Source organism: Rattus norvegicus, chromosome 2, assembly GCF_021556685.1.
Source record: "Rattus norvegicus strain SHRSP/BbbUtx chromosome 2, alternate assembly SHRSP_T2T, whole genome shotgun sequence".
Taxonomy (NCBI): domain Eukaryota; kingdom Metazoa; phylum Chordata; class Mammalia; order Rodentia; family Muridae; genus Rattus; species Rattus norvegicus.
In genome coordinates this window covers 231,995,395-232,011,708 of record NC_141535.1, presented here as the reverse complement: position 1 = coordinate 232,011,708, position 16,314 = coordinate 231,995,395, and the positions used below count along the sequence as shown (strand labels likewise).

Sequence of the window (16,314 nt, the reverse complement as noted above, 5' to 3'; positions counted from 1 at the left end):
AGAGTGTCTTACTAATTTTGATAACCCTGGCCTTGGACTTGCTAGGCAAATGGGCTCATCATGGGATCACTAGCCCAGGATAGGCTATACTTGCACTCCATGTATGTTCCAGTCCAAGAGCAGAGATTACATATAGGTACCAACACATCCAGATTTTTCTTGCCAAAACCTGTTTCTTTAGCCTATAGTTATAACATGGAGTCCTGGATTGTAGAACTAAGTATCTTATTTAGTCATATGATTATAATTGAAGACAGGGATAGAACACAAGCAGAGAGAGGGAGAGGGGGAAAAGAGGGAGAAAGGGGGGGAGAGTCGAGTCACAGAGAGAGAGAGAGAGAGAGACAGAGACAGAGACAGAGACAGAGACAGGGAGAGAGGGAGAGAGATAGACAGAGAGACAGAGACAGAGGCAGAGAGAGGGAGTGAGGGAGAAAAATAGACAGAGAGATAGACAGAGACAGAGACAGAGACAGATGAAGAAGGGGCCAAACATCCCCTTTTATAGCGAGACGCCAGACTTATCTGGTTTTTGCCAGGTAACTGTTAGGTGGAGGCTAGAAGGAATGCCAACCCTCTTCTCAGTCAATGCAACAAGAATATTTGGATATATATATATATGTATATATATGTATATGTATATATATGTATATATGTGTGTGTGTGTATGTATCAGCAATCAAGAAGTTCTTCTGTATCAGCAATCAAGAAGTTTTCTGAATACACTGCTAAGTGTCTATTCTGACACTACCTAAATATAGCACCGTATCTGATAACCTATGAGCCCAGTTTGACAATGCTATCCTTCAATAGGTGTCAATCTCAAGTGGTAAGTTGTCTTCAATGCTGTGGCCTACTATAAGTCTCTTCTTAAGTTTAATTCCAATAGTAGCTGGTAGAAATAATACTATATTTATATCTACTGGTTTATGAAGGATGTAATAATAGAAAACTTTATCTTTGGAGACAACCCCAAGTGAGAAGATGTATAAAGTATCCATTGTCTATTCTGACCACTACTTAGGTATCTCTCTGGAATCTACTTGAAAATAGGCAGTCTGGACTCTAGTGTGGAAGCTTCATTGTGTAAACATGATGGGCCCAAATTTGTTATCAGCTCACAGTTCTATCTCTCCATACAGTCTTGTGATAGGAGAGTGAAGTTTCATCTCTTTCTTTTTATATGATAGTCCCAGAGACCAGTCTTGTCCTGAAGTTATAAGGGAGTTCTGTTTCCTAGTCATACATGTTACATGTAATTTTTATCAGTTTTATTACTTACGAAGTTGCATGGACTTTGGGATACTGCAGGAAATGGAGACAAGCACCAAATCCATGTGTTTTACATTCTTAAATTTTGGCATTTCTTAAATGTTTGTAGCATTTGCTTTATCGGCTGTGTTGATTACCTCCTAGCTTATACCATTGAGACTTTGACCAATGTTTTAGACTTGAAAACTATAAAAAACACAAACAAACAAATAGATAAAAAAGGACAGAAATTATGTAAAAATTGATGGAAGAAGGTAACCAATGCAGAACGAGAATGCAAGTCCTTTATTTACCTGAGAGAGCCCAGACCTTCTAAAGAGCTAGGCAGCATTATTCTGTGATGTATGAAGGATTTAAAGAGAGAAAGGGTGAGGGAGAGGGAGAATGAAAGAGATCACTAGGAGAAGTAGTAATCGGTACAGACAGCATACCTAGACATAAGCACTAGTCATATATTTGTTTTCTATAAACATTTAGGCATTTCTATATGCATAAATCTATACTTGCATATATATATACTATGTATAGTATATATATAGTATGTTTTGTAACGATCAGTTTATCTCATATATACATATATATGCAATATATATAAATATATATTTATAGTATGTTTTGTAAATATTGGTTTGATATATATATATGTATATGTATATATATAGTATGTTTGTCAGATCAGTTGGAAACATTTTCTACACTAATATTTTGACTCTCTGAATCTGCTATCTCCTCACTCAATGTATTTCCCTCTCACTCATTGTTTCTCTCTCTTTACTTCTTTCCCTCTGTCCATCCCCCTCTATTGTTCTCAACTTTTAATATGATTTACTAAGAGTTTTATTTACTGACTCATTCTTGTGTTTATTTAAATTCTGTCCTTTCCCACCAACAACTTACCACGTAGGTACACATGTTGGTGCTGTTCTAAATGGCAGTTGGGCTTAAGAGCTAGACACGGCATTTCTTCATACTAATCCAGCTATTCATGGAGTTGTATGATGCAGGCAAGGGGTAGATGGTAGAGCTGAGGACCTCTCATCAAGAGTATAGATGATTTCACAACTAAAATCCATGGTCTAGGACATTTCTTTTTATCTCTAATCATCTACAGAGGGAATATAAAGATTCCTTTACTCTTTGTTTCATGCCTCAAAATAGCCCAAATAGATTTTTCTTAAAGATGTAAATTATTTATATTTTTATAACTTTATTATTGAGAGGTAGAAGAAAACAATCACAGAGGGGGACAGAGGAAGGGAAGGACCTGGGTAGGAGAGAGGACAGAGATGGAAAGAAGGAACATTGTCAGGTATATGGGGGGTGGGGGGTAGGAACAGGACTGAAGCCCTGAGGGCCAGCAGGAAGATTAGAAACAGATGGTCAGCCATAGAAAGCCAAACACTTGAGCCCTTCTCCTAGGGTGAGTGGGAAGAGTTGCCTTGTAAACACTCCTGCTGGCTTCAGATTTACTATTGCACTCTAAGGATTTATAAGGCAATGTTTTATATAGCAGGTTGCTTCTTACTATCTTTGACACAACCAAAATTAAAATTTATTTCATGTTCATAGAAGTCCTAATGGTATCCTAAATATTGGGTGAATTTATTTTATTGAGGCTTTTCACAGTTTAATAAGAAAATGGGACATGTACTAGGTAACTAGGTTAATGAATCTTTCCAATTTATACCTGGCATTCTCAGTTGAAGTCTTTTTGATATAAACAGAAATTCACTTTTGGTTTTCAAAGAAATGCTTAGTGTAATATTCCAAATCTTGCTTTTGAACACATTGTCACTGCTGGAGTTAATCTGGCCAGCTCACTAGCCACCATTTGATTTATCTTTAAATTGAGTTCAAAGCGATTTGAGATAGAGTGATTCATACTTGGACTGACCATCTTTAGGGAAAAGAATTTTGTCTTCCCTGAGTTTGTTTCATCCCTCTCTAATTCCCTATAAACGTATAGTCGTTTAAAATGACCCCTCTTTGCATGCTTAGTCTAATCCATTCCTCTAATGTTCTGTTCAATGACAGTATCACAGAGGATTATTTGATATGACATTCTCTGCTTGCACCAAATCCCTTTAGGCAGCCCCTAGTTATGTCCCAACAACATATTAGATTGATACAACATTTGTTATATATTCCCTAATGAGAATGCCAGTTTTTTATTGCACACACCACATTAAAAAGTGTCTTGTGGATGAGACACAATGACTAAAGGTTTCAAAGTTGAGTTAATGTTGCACAAAACTTAACATTTGCCACAAATAAAAATTTTATAGTGATGACTTTAACTCATCCATACTTCATGACAAGAAAAGTTTAGTAGACATGACCTCTCTCTAATCTTTTAGTTCTCTCTTTTTTATCCTCCAAAATAAGTCTTTCTCACACTTTCACTATTTCTCCAACTGACATCTAATGGAAATTCAAAGCGCTAAAAACCTCATATAAGGATGGATGTCTAGTCAATGCAAATGTTCCTATCATCTTACCTGAGAAGGACGACATGTAATATTCAGGTAGAAGCAGGCTGCTTCTATTCTTCTAACATCTGCTCTTTCAAGTGTGTATTTGTGGTAAGTTATGTAATAGTTATTTGTATGTTAGTAATTGGTAGAAAGTATTCCTGGTATTTATATCTTTCATCTGTGTCAAAAGAGGGTCAGTGAGTCCTTTGAAATGCTTCTTCAGAAAATCAATTTCAATAAAGAATTGTTTCAGTGTGCTACTTTAAACTAAAATTTTCTCCACAGTTTTTATCAAAGAGGGGAGAACAGATGATTCATAGATGAGCATAAATCTGCATTTTGTGCTGCTGCAGAGACTAATGATGCTTTTAAAGATCTGTACAGCAAAGGATGAAAATCTGACAAAGACAAAGTCATTGCTTCCTAGCTTTGTCTCTTATTGCAAAATCTTTCCCCCAACTGGGTGGCTACTTTGTTATAATTAATCTGTTTGAAGATACTTAGCCCAGAAGGGTGTTCCTAGGAAGCAGGGTTTGGGAGGAACACTTATAAGTCAAAAGGTACACTGGACTCTTTTGGGATCAGTATCAGTTGGTACATGCAGGAAGCTGACCTGAGCAAGCATCAGGGCTGGAGGGACATGTTAAGCTATCTCTGAATCTCAGGATTGAGGCAACTTAATCACAAAATGATCTTTTTTGCTGTGCTCCTCTTCGTTTAGCTTGCTCACATGTTATTGATTGTTCTACATCCAAATTGACTCTTGCCTAATGACTTCTGGGACAGCAAAAATAGGGTAGCTTGTGATGAGATATTAAATTAAATAATAAATAAATATATACACTTAGTCACATGTATACATGCATGAGTGTACCTAATAGAAATGAAAGGAAATTCAGTAACATGCTTTTATGAAAGTCTATCTGGTTAAAAATTTCATGATGCAAATGTTGTCTTCTTGTTTTACCTTTATATTTTTAAAATATCCTATGAACTTGTAATATGTTCTTCTAGGTGGGCTGCCTTGTCTGGCCTCAGTGGAAAAGGAAGTGGATAGCCTCACAGAAACTTGAAGTGTCAGGGTGGTGGGATACCCAAGGGAGACCCCACCAGCTCAGAGGAGAAGGGGAGGGGGAACGATTGTGGGAGGGGTGGTTTGGAGGGGGCAGTGAGCAGGATATAAAGTGAATAAGTAAACAAATAATAAATTTAATTAAAAGAGTATCCTATTAAATAAAATTGTATATATGTATAATCTTTATCTGTTCCGATCATTTTAGGGATATTTTTCATGTAGTGATAGTGTATAAGGAAGCAAAATATTTTCTTATTCTGTTTTTTTCTTAGGGTATGCATCCTGAACATGAAGCATAAAGAGTTTGGAGAGTTTTATCACTTGAAAGAAGAGAACAGAATCAATTCCTAAATAAGGCAATAAAGACTGTAATGTTTTCTTTTTAATTACCTGTCAGATTTTCTCTTCAGGATACTGCTTAAATTACAAAGGAGAGTGTTTGAATGTGGCTTTAAAAGGACTTGATCTACTCTTCATTCCAAATGAATAGTAATTTTGTTTCAGGTTATGACTGTTTCTAATTTTCTAATCCATTGCCAAATGCCTTCCTGTTTTCCTTCCTTCCTTCCTTCCTTCCTTCCTTCCTTCCTTCCTTCCTTCCTTCCTTTTTTCTTTCTTTCTTCTCTCTCTCTCCCCCTCCCTCCCCCTCCCTCCTTCTCTCTCTCTCTTTCTTTCTTTCTTTCTTTCTTTCTTTCTTTCTTTCTTTCTTTCTTTCTTTTGTTTTTCCTTTCTTTTTTATTTGCAAAGATGGAATTCTTTACAGTCCTTAAGCCTTAAATCAAATGTGTCTATTTTTCACTTACCTTTTATTTTCATGTGTAAATTACCACTTGGTTTGTATTTATTGGTTTCATTTTAAAACATTTTTACAAAGGAGAGATGTTTAATAATAGAATTAGCAGGTACTCCAGAACCTACTGGTCTCTTCTTTTCATTGTGTATTTTTGAATTGTTTCCTTAGAACACAGGACAATTTTGTACCCTTTATCCTCCCCTCCCTCAGTATGGGTTCACTTCCTTTATGGTGATGTTTTATGCATCGACTTTTCACAGAGTGGGCAACAGTCAACATTGATGCTTTCTCTGATCGATCAAACCAGCTTCCTTTGTTGCTCAGTGGCGACAGGATCAGTGATTTTGCTCGCATAACTGTCAGACAAAATATTACTGAAGTTTTAAAAAATGTATATCAATTCTGTTTTATACTAATTTGGAGATTGGAAGGAAGCTATAAATATGCATTTTTGTAATGCTTCCTGAACCCAAGTATTAAGTATAGACACAAGGTTTTACTCACTTCAGGAAGCTACTTGACAATTCTCATGCATTCTATGCAATAAAGTTCAGTGTTTGTAGAGCAAAGGGAAGTTTCTTGGCGAAAACTTGTCTGTGATGGACTCCAACCTGGAGGTTTCCCACCCTCTAATCTTCTATTCTGAAGCTTTGGTCATTCAAGGGTTCATGTTGTCTGTATCATTGGAATTCCTGCTTTGACACACCACATTCAGAAGTGGTCTATGTATAACTACATTTCTATCACGAGTGTATATATGCCTTCATTTATCAGGAGAATTTTGTAATGTAGAATTGCTGCATATATTGATTCAAAAAAGTATCTTGTCTCTGACGAATGCTAAGGAACAGCACAATGACTGGATAAAATTAATGAAAGGTTCAGGTTTAACAATCGCTGTGCTATCAGTTTTCTAGCGTGTCAGGCTGTTTACCAACAGGCACACCCTAAATAATACAGTCTAGCTTTGTGTGTTCTTAGTAAACATTTCCTCACTCTACAGTTCTTAGGAGAGTATTACACCACAGTACTATTGTTCTTCCTTCATCTATTTTCCTTTTTTTCTGTAGATACCAGTGGGTTCATTAAGGTAAAGTTATACGTCGATGCCTTTGTGCCATGCTTTTATTTTAAGATTTCTACTTCCTGCCTTACTTATATTATTTTTCCATGAGTATTTTAACTGTCTCAGAGAGATGTTCAATCTTAACTCGCAATGTGACATATTTATTTCTCTGTGACCAACTGGTAATAACCTGTTTTTATCTGCTGGTTTTATTCTTGTTTGTTTATAGTGAGTATAAACATACATTACTTGGAGAAATCTAAAAGGCAAAGAAAAAAGAAACACACTGGAATATGCTCCGTGCCAGCCAAATTCTAATTTCAAGACAAGAATGGGATAGCATGCTTGGGAATCTTACACCAGTTAATCGGATGACCTAGCAAGTTACTCTGATAAGTCAATAGGGTATATATTTTCTAAATAGTTAAGGATAGAGTCATATTACCTTAGTGATTCATACATTACCTGATGTATTCCTGTACTGTCCGGAGTCATCCTCACTTCTAAGACTTGAGAGTAATAGTACTATCATGATCTAGTTGTACTTAATCTACACTGAATTCCTTAAAATATTCTGAAAGAACACACTTGTATCATGCAAGATCCTTGTTGTTGGAAACATTTTAAAACAAGAACTAATCATATCTCGGATTTACATGTCAAGTGTTAGATAATTTACTCCATTTATCTCTCTACTTTCTCTCCTAGCAACTATAAATAGTATAATTTTTACCACAATTTTATACATATTAAAGTAAAACACACAGAGAAGTAGCAATGCTCTAAGATAGCAAAGCTGACAAATGACAGGTAGAAGTTGCAATGTCAAAATTCTAGAGATATAGCTCAGCTGGAAATGTGTTTGCCTAGTGTGACTATGACTTGCATTGGACACCCAATACCACACAAACAAACAGAGCAAGAAGAACAGATATTCTCACGGTATAATTCCAACTTGTTTATTGTGGAAAAAGAATTTTCTTTATTTATATTTTCACCCAAGGTGCGATGTAATCTAACAATGCTGGAATGCACATTATTGTGTTTTGTGCAAATATTAAGGAAAGCAAATTTTCAGTTCAAGCACATACAGAAACTAAATCAACAAGTTTTAAGATCCATTAGGTCTCTTACATGAACATAATGGAATGTTGAACATTTCAAGATGTCCATAGAGTCAAAGAGGATGTTTCCTCCCAAACGTGTGTGTTGGCATAAGAGTTCCATTTATCTTTGAAAAATCATAAAATCAGAAGGCTGATAGAACAAAATTTTATGGTAGAAAATGAATTATTATTGCTAAACATGCAGCCAGTACATGGTCATACTATAAAAGATGCAAAAAGCAAAAGGAAATACAAAACAAAAGACTTTTTGTTGATTCTCATAAAAATATAGTGTGTATGTAAAACATACTTCATCGTAAGAAAATTCATGATTATATTCCTGCTACATGTAGAGAAATAGATAAGTAGTGATGCATTAGATGACAAACTTTAAGGAAGAGAATCATCATGAGTAGCAACATTAGAAATAGGAATTTGAAATAAGAGAGAGAGGAAAATATACTTCACCATGGAAGAAACTTTCCATAGTAGGCAGGAAGTTGTAAGTAAGTGGTTGACAAAAGAGTTTGAAGTCTGGTGGTGGCTAGCAGGGTAAGGAGTTTGACTTACTTTATTAGAATTCAGTTTTCGCTCTGATTGAAGACGTGTTCACTTAAGGTCATTAAGAAGGGCTCTTGACATTGGAGTTTTAATGCTGAGGCTGCCAGTAAACACCTTCTGAGAGAACAGCATTACTGAGTGAGTGTTCTAGAATCTGATGGTGCAAGCAGCTGGACCTGGAGAGATAGACAGCTGCAGGATCTAACCCAGCAGACTCACCATCTCACACAGTGCCTTCACCACAGTTTCTCTACAAGAAAGCCTGGATTGTGCTTTGCAATGGAGTAAAGACCTTTCAGCTTAGAAAATTCTTTCAAAGATAGCTGTGTAGCCCTCCTCCTCCTCCTCCTCCTCCTCTTCCTCTTCCTACTCCTCCTCCTCCTCTCCCTCCTCCTCCTCCTCCTCTCCCTCCTCCTCCTCCTCTCCCTCCTCCTCCTCCTCTCCCTCCTCCTCCTCTTCCTCCTCCTCCTCCTCTTCCTCCTCTTCTTCCTCCTCCTCCTCCTCTCCCTCCTCCTCTTCTTCCTCCTCCTCCTCCTCCTCTCCCTCCTCCTCCTCCTCCTCCTCTTCTTCCTCCTCCTCCTCCTCCTCCTCCTCTTCTTCCTCCTCCTCCTCCTCCTCTCCCTCCTCCTCCTCCTCCTCCTCCTCCTCCTCCTCCTCCTCTTCTTCCTCCTCCTCCTCCTCCTCCTCCTCTTCTTCCTCCTCCTCCTCCTCCTCTCCCTCCTCCTCCTCTTCCTCCTCCTCCTCCTCCTCCTCCTCCTCTCCCTCCTCCTCCTCTTCCTCCTCCTCCTCCTCTCCCTCCTCCTCTTCCTCCTCCTCCTCCTCTCCCTCCTCCTCCTCTCCCTCCTCCTCTTCTTCCTCCTCCTCCTCCTCCTCTCCCTCCTCCTCCTCTTCCTCCTCCTCCTCCTCTCCCTCCTCCTCTTCCTCCTCCTCCTCCTCTCCCTCCTCCTCCTCTCCCTCCTCCTCCTCTTCCTCCTCTTCTTCCTCTTCTTCCTCCTCCTCCTCTCCCTCCTCCTCTTCCTCCTCCTCCTCCTCTTCCTCCTCCTCCTCTTCTTTCTCCTCCTCCTCTCCCTCCTCCTCCTCTTCCTCCTCCTCCTCCTATTCTTCCTCCTCCTCCTCCTTCTTTCTTCTCCTTTTTCTTTTTCTGGCTAGCAGTAAGGATAAGTAAATCCTCAGGTTTGGATTGTCATCTGCATGTCTGATCTCAGAGTTGCTTTTTTCCACTATTACATGGCACACTGAACTCCAGTACTAACTCAATTAAAATGTAGATAAACTTGAGTCCACTAAAGCAGGGTATCTCAGGATGGAGCACAGAGGACTTGTCAGAATTAAAAAGCTCTACAGTAATTGTGCTGATCATCCAGGTTTGCAAATCACGGATCTAAAGGGCATGAGCCACTCTTACGGAGATTCAGAAGTAATTACTCTTTTTTCCCATAACTATGCAGTAATCTCACATAGAATACACTAGTCCTTAATGGGCAGAGCAGAGGGACGAACTAAGAAATCACATTACCAAAGCTCTGTACTCAACAAAAGGGCACATAGGCATTTTAAGTGTGCTCCACAGTATAGGAGAACAAAGGGATTAAACACAACAGAAAGCCCATAAAATTACTAATGCATTCAGAAGAAATTAAAGGTTATGTTCAGATGATTACAGAATAGACAGAGAGATTCATAAAACTATGTTAATCTATGAAATCATCATATAGGTACATAATGATCTATCTGAGCGGGCAGATGGAATAAATAAAATTAATTTATGATTTTGCAAAGCAGAGATGACTTTAACTGTGGAATTGGCTGACTTCTCCGAGGAATTTTCACTGTAACACTTGACAACGGACATCTACAATTTTTTGTGTTGAAAGATGTGTGACTGGATACTTTATTTGAATGTCGGGACTGCTGCACTGATGACGATTGGCAGTCAACTTATTTTAACTACTTGCTGGGGGAATTTGTCTGTCTTTGATGCTAGCTACTGAGTGGTTTGTCTTAGTACTCTTACTCCACAAATGGCCATTTTAAATACCTGTTAAGTATATTTTCCAGAAATGTGTTTCCCATTTTCTACATTTTCTACCCTTTCTCGTGGTTTTTCGGTGGTGTATTAAGAACTTTTGACAAATTGGGGTTCCTGTGAATGCGGTTATTGCAGAATCAAAATGAAGTCCTGAACTGCATGGGTAGCACGTGACCGGCAGCCATTTTTCTCAGCACTGGCGTCGGTGGAGCTTACACACAGAGATAGTAGGCAATCCTGGAAATTGGAACAAGTTCTCTAATTCTAGCACTTGTGGCCAGGCCAGTTTGTTCACGGAATACTGCAAGTCAGATCTCAGTTAGATATGAGGAAATGGCTCTTGAACATTTGGAAAGTTTGCTATCTGTGATAGGGAGGAATTAAAAGTTGTAATATTTTGACAAAATTTCCATGCAGGCTTTCCAGCCTTCCTGATTTTTGGAGACCTCCACTCCTCATCTGAAATCAGCCTTTCATTGAAAATAAACTCTTCCCTCCCCCTTTTCTTTAATGCAGCTGGAATGAGTGGGAACTTTGTAAGTCATCACATCTGAGTAGAGCTAGAGAACTTCAGGGCTTCTCAATCCAACCCTGAGCAGCCTGTCTGAGTTCCTGTGAAATAGGTGGAGAACAATTTTGCAAAATTCTCTCTGAATTCCTTTCTTACACATGAAGAAAACATTCTGAAAAGTTAGAATTTGTCTAATAATTTCTGACATGTAGGCTACCAGCATAAAAATAATCTTATTTTTCAGAAAAGAATACTGAAGGCTCCCTGTGTTGTTTATATGAGGCATCATGGTGCCTGGGAAAGAAACCTACACACCCTTTTAGAAGGGTGGTTAGCTCAAGCAAGGCCGGTGGGTAAAATAAAGAATATGTAAACAATCTCTGTGAACTTCAAAACTCTCTTAATTTTTTTTACCACATTTATAAGTCTAGTATTAAGAATGATCAATGAAAATATTTAGAAGACTAGAACTTTTATGCAAATTGGTGACACAGAAAAGGAAATATAAAAATAACAGAATGAGCCTCAACTTGTTTTCTGTTTTTAAATTTAGTTTTGTTTTGTTTTTACTTTACGACATTATAAAGTCTGGAGACATTATAGTTTGAATCCTGAATTATGATCTCTTCCTGGGCTGGTGATATGTGGTAAGAAACAGTCTATGAAAAGCAGTAAAATGTCCTACAATGCCTGGTCAGCCACGTCGCGACAAGGGCAAATAACCCATATTCTACCATGTAGTATTGGCTGAGCTATAATGTTCTGTTGGCTCAGAGCATTAAACACATTTTCAAGTCAAAGTGTGTTTACTGAGATGGAACCCCATTTTACATTGAGGAGAAGTTACGGTCTTGACATAACTGTAGTCACTATCTTCATTACAGTCAACATTTTAAGATGCTCTTTTACAGAATGAGCCTCCTGCTGCCCTTCTAAATCACATTTCAATATCAGCTTGTATAGCATTTATATGCATACATACACGTGAACAAGGACTCTGAGTAAAGAGTCTGTCCATTTCACCTTGGGTGTTCAAAATGACCGGGACCTTCATAAGTTTATGAAGGACCTTCATGTTCTTTTCTGAGCACCTGGGATTATATGTTTTGGCAAAATATAAGACACACACTGACCTCGGGTTAACTGGTACCAACAGAGATGCATCCCAGAGGACACTTTTGTTCCATCACATCTATTTCAGTCCCATTAGAATGATACATCTATAAAGAAACAAGCAGGCTCTTCAAAGTGCTCTCTCTCTCTCTGTCTCTCTCTCTGTCTCTCTCTCTGTCTCTCTCTCTCTCTCTCTCTCTCTCTCTCTCTCTCTCTCTCTCTCTCTCTCTCTCTCTCTCCATGGTGGCATGGTGCTTCCAAGATCCCAGAAAGTGGCCAGTGCTTAGAGTATGTGGAGGCTGTGTTTCTGTCCATGATAATCATTTCTGGGACTCTGGTTTTTCCAGGGAGTCAAGAGAAGAGGTTCCATTGGACACACTGCTCTTTAAAGTATCTGAAAGATCTTTAATTGGTTAATCATATACTGAAGAATCCCATCCCTGTCTTACATAAGGTGGTTTGGCTGAAAGACATTTGTATTTAGCCTTAGACTAAAATGTTCCCTTTCCTTTGATGTGATCCAAATTTTCTTGGACTACAGTTAATTTCTTGAATTGGAAAATAGACTCTAGAGAATTTTGTATTCAGAAAACTATTATTATCATCCACACACATTATTCTAGGTCAGAAGAACAACCAGAAGCTTTATAGTTATTTTCTCCTAAGCACTAAATAAGGAGGAAATTTCTAGCTAATTGCTATTTTAAAAGTTGCAGAATGCCTGAGATGTGAGACTAATTTTTGCATGGTAAGTATGATTATAAGAGTCCACATTCCCATTTTTATTTTGTTATTGTTGTAGTCATTAAATTACAGACATATATTTGGGAACATGGAGTTATAGATATTTAAATGTTAAAGGTTTGAGAACACTAGTGTTCAGAGGTAAGAGACAGCCATGAAATATGATAGCCTTATGCAGTGGCAGATGTTTTTCATAGACTTTTAGCTCCAGATTATGATCATTTTACTAATCTGGTACTTGCAGCTGATTGTATTCTTAGGTATTTATCTTGCTATTGTTTCATCCATGATTAAAATAACTTCTTTCCTTAATCTTACTAATCCTACATGAGAGAAAGAGAACTTGCATCATAGGTGCATAAAATAATTGAGGAGTATGACAATAATTAGTAAGATGAGCAACTTCTAGAATGTTTAGGATAAATAAGGAATGAGAATCTGGCTAGCTGGCACTAAGAAAATGGGAAAGAAAGAGTGGAAAATCAAATACTTAGCAAATATGAAACCTTTAAAAATAAGTATTTGCACATTCTCTAGTGAGGATTCAGATTGCAAGTTTTTAGTTCAAAAACACTTGACAATTAACTGGGTTAACAAAATAAATTCATTCCCATAACTCTTAAGAAAAAAAAATAACAAGAATTTGCTAGATAACTAATGGGAACAGCAAAGACCAAAATAAACAGCATTTTATGTAATGTAAGAAATCTGAAATTTTACTGCACTGGTCTCTTTTGTATGCATTCAGTAAGAAAAGTGATCATGCCCGCCCCACATTTTTCTTGTATTCTCTGCTTTGTATTTCCAGGTGAATGTTTGTGAGCATTAGAATGGAAAGCTAAAGACAGCTCCCTTGAGAAAAGCAAATTTTACTTTTTAATGCAAAGCCAATTTAGTCTTACACAATGCCATGTGAAAGAAGGTGTTTCTATTTCAATGGAGGTGTTGGGAAGGCAGAGAGTGTAAGAGACTTCGTGGTAAATAGCTTCAGTCACAGTAAGTCATAGCTGAAGGACAGCACACACATTTATGCAGGATGGAAAGCACCATTACTCACTCATCCATCTTTTCAGTGACTGAAAGAACAATCCCCATTAGCGACATCACTTTTGAATAATAAGGGGAAAATGTATGTATGTCCTTGGAGGTTCAATAATACTGAGCACAATACATGTAAAATTTGTAGGTTCCCAAGAAAATTAATTACCCCTTTCAAACTCTACAATTTGATAGACTATTCCATTTCTTTCTAGCAAGGCATGTTAACACTATATTTTGATGACCACAAAACATAAATAAGAAAAGGGACTGAAAGAGGAAGCATAGGGAAGGAAATGAATATTACCTATATAAGGGAATTGCTATAAATGAACAGATGATGGAAGGAAGAAGTGTTTTTCACTGTGTCTCTGGGTTGATGTGTCTAGTATTTGATACAAAGGAGACCTGTGGTATAACAGAAGAATCTATCTTTATTTTTGGGTACTGCTGTAGACTCCTGTTTAGAGGAGCTTGGATTTATCACTTGCTGGCAATGCAGTTCAAATTTGTGCTGCTTGTGCATATAATATAATACAATAATATAGTAATATAATATTATGATATAATAATAATATAATATATGGAATATATACAACAGGACAGGACAGATAGGATAGGATAGGATAGGATAGGGTAGGGTAGGGTAGGGTAGGGTAGGGTAGGGTAGGGTAGGGTAGGATAGGATAGGATAGGATAGGATAGGATAGCATATATACTAAAGCCATGCTGGTTTGTACCCAGGCAGCCTCCATGGCTATGGAAGTTCACTGACCCACCTGCGAAGCTCAGTTTAAAAAGGGGGAAGGTATGTTTGCATGAATAAGACTGATCTTCAGTGGACATAGAGAGTTAGTGGAAAAATATGTCTGCCCTTTATGTGTCCTTGATATAAGAGTTGTGAGAACTGATTGCAATAAACTTGCAGTCCCCATCCCCATTGCTTCCTTCCTCTCCTGTCTTCCTCTTTCCCTACTTCCTTCTTCTCTCCTGCAAGCATTTTTCCAACACCGTAATTACATCATGGTCCTTTTCTCTGGCCATTTACACGAACCCTGCATAAATAAATAATGTTTTACATGTTAATCTCACTGGTGTTTCAATGTAGGTGTGAAGCCGAAACAAAAATTCTCAAGCTGAAGGAGAATTAGAGATGACTACAAAAACCACAAATTTTAGCTCATCTATAATAATGTCTCTATTTCATTTTGTATTTTATATTTATGCAAAATTATACCTCACACAAGTATTGACAAATGGATCAGTCATTAAGAATTTTCAGAATCACAGAAAACCAATTACTCTTATCACTTGTTTATATCATTCATAAGCATGTAATCATCACCTATGTAAATCAACACCATCACTCAATTAAATAGGATAAATCAAAGAAATTGGTAGGATGAATGAGTTGATTCAAAACAGGGATAACGGTTTCTAAGGTCTGATTTCAATGCAATATGTTTCTTAGTGTGAGAAGCTGTATTTATTCACAAGACTCACACATCATTTGAGCTTTCATTTGGTGGAAAATTTCTTAAGGAATGTATGAAAGAAATTCATTCCTGAAATGGACACAATAAAAATACTGGTCATAAAGGATAGAACAGATGGTTTGCTAAACAAGCATTTATTTGGAATCCGCTAGAACTCCACAAAGGACGGGGGTATTGGAATACACCTGTGATTTCCATCACTGCAGATGTGGAGACAAGATCCCTAGGCTTCCTCGCCAGGCAGTCCTGCTGAATAAGCATGTTCCAAGACCAGTGAGAAATCGAATCTCAATAAATAAGGTGGAGTATATTTGTACACAACATTTGATTTTGTGCACTGGCCGCCACACATGTGCGCACAAACATGAAGTTGCATCATGATTTCAATGCTATCAAGTGTTTTATTTGTCCTGAAAGTTTCAATAAGTAATAAAAAATAATTTGAAAGAAAGGTCTGCTTCTATCACATAAATATTTAAGAATATGTAGAAACTACATAAATCATATTCAAAGGAAATTATTAAAATATCCTTTTTCTGAAGTAAAAATGAAAGCTCTTATAAGGGAGAAAAATACTAGAATGAAATTGGAAATTTTCTGATTGGTAAATAATTATTGATATTAGTTGAAATTCAGATAACTTCAAAATTTTCCACTTAGGAGAAGAAAAGTGAGGGGCGGTGGTTCCATTCGCTTTATGAGTGGCCTCTACCTCTGTGCTGCTCCAAATGCACTTCATCATAGTGAAAGGAAAACCAGATCTTCCCATGTGCCCTAGGCAACCAATTTGCACATTTTCTTCACCAATTCTTGTTTTCTATGCAGCGCATTATCACGATTCTTTAAAGAGGTAGAGTCAAAAGTTAAATGAAGTGTAATGTGCAAAGAGAAGTTTATAATTTTATCTTAGCCCCTGGGGAAGACATATGTTAGGATTGAAGATTTTAAGATAAAAGAAACTTATGGATGCATAGGTAAGAATTAATCTTCCAGTAATAGGTCTACAGTTTTCATTTAAAAATTATTTTAGTATAGT

The 16,314-nt window shown here is 37.4% G+C and overlaps 1 long non-coding RNA gene across 5 annotated transcripts in view; it reads left to right on the top strand.

Moving 5' to 3' along the window:
• The window catches only part of LOC103691720 (uncharacterized), a 134,282-nt gene extending 129,075 nt beyond the window's left edge, over nt 1-5,207 (top strand). For all 5 annotated transcript variants that reach the window (XR_015677068.1, XR_015677067.1, XR_015677071.1 and 2 more), the window contains one exon: nt 5,094-5,207. This is a non-coding gene — a long non-coding RNA (uncharacterized LOC103691720). The remainder of the gene's footprint in view (nt 1-5,093) is intronic.
• Nucleotides 5,208-16,314: the final 11,107 nt, after the last annotated feature.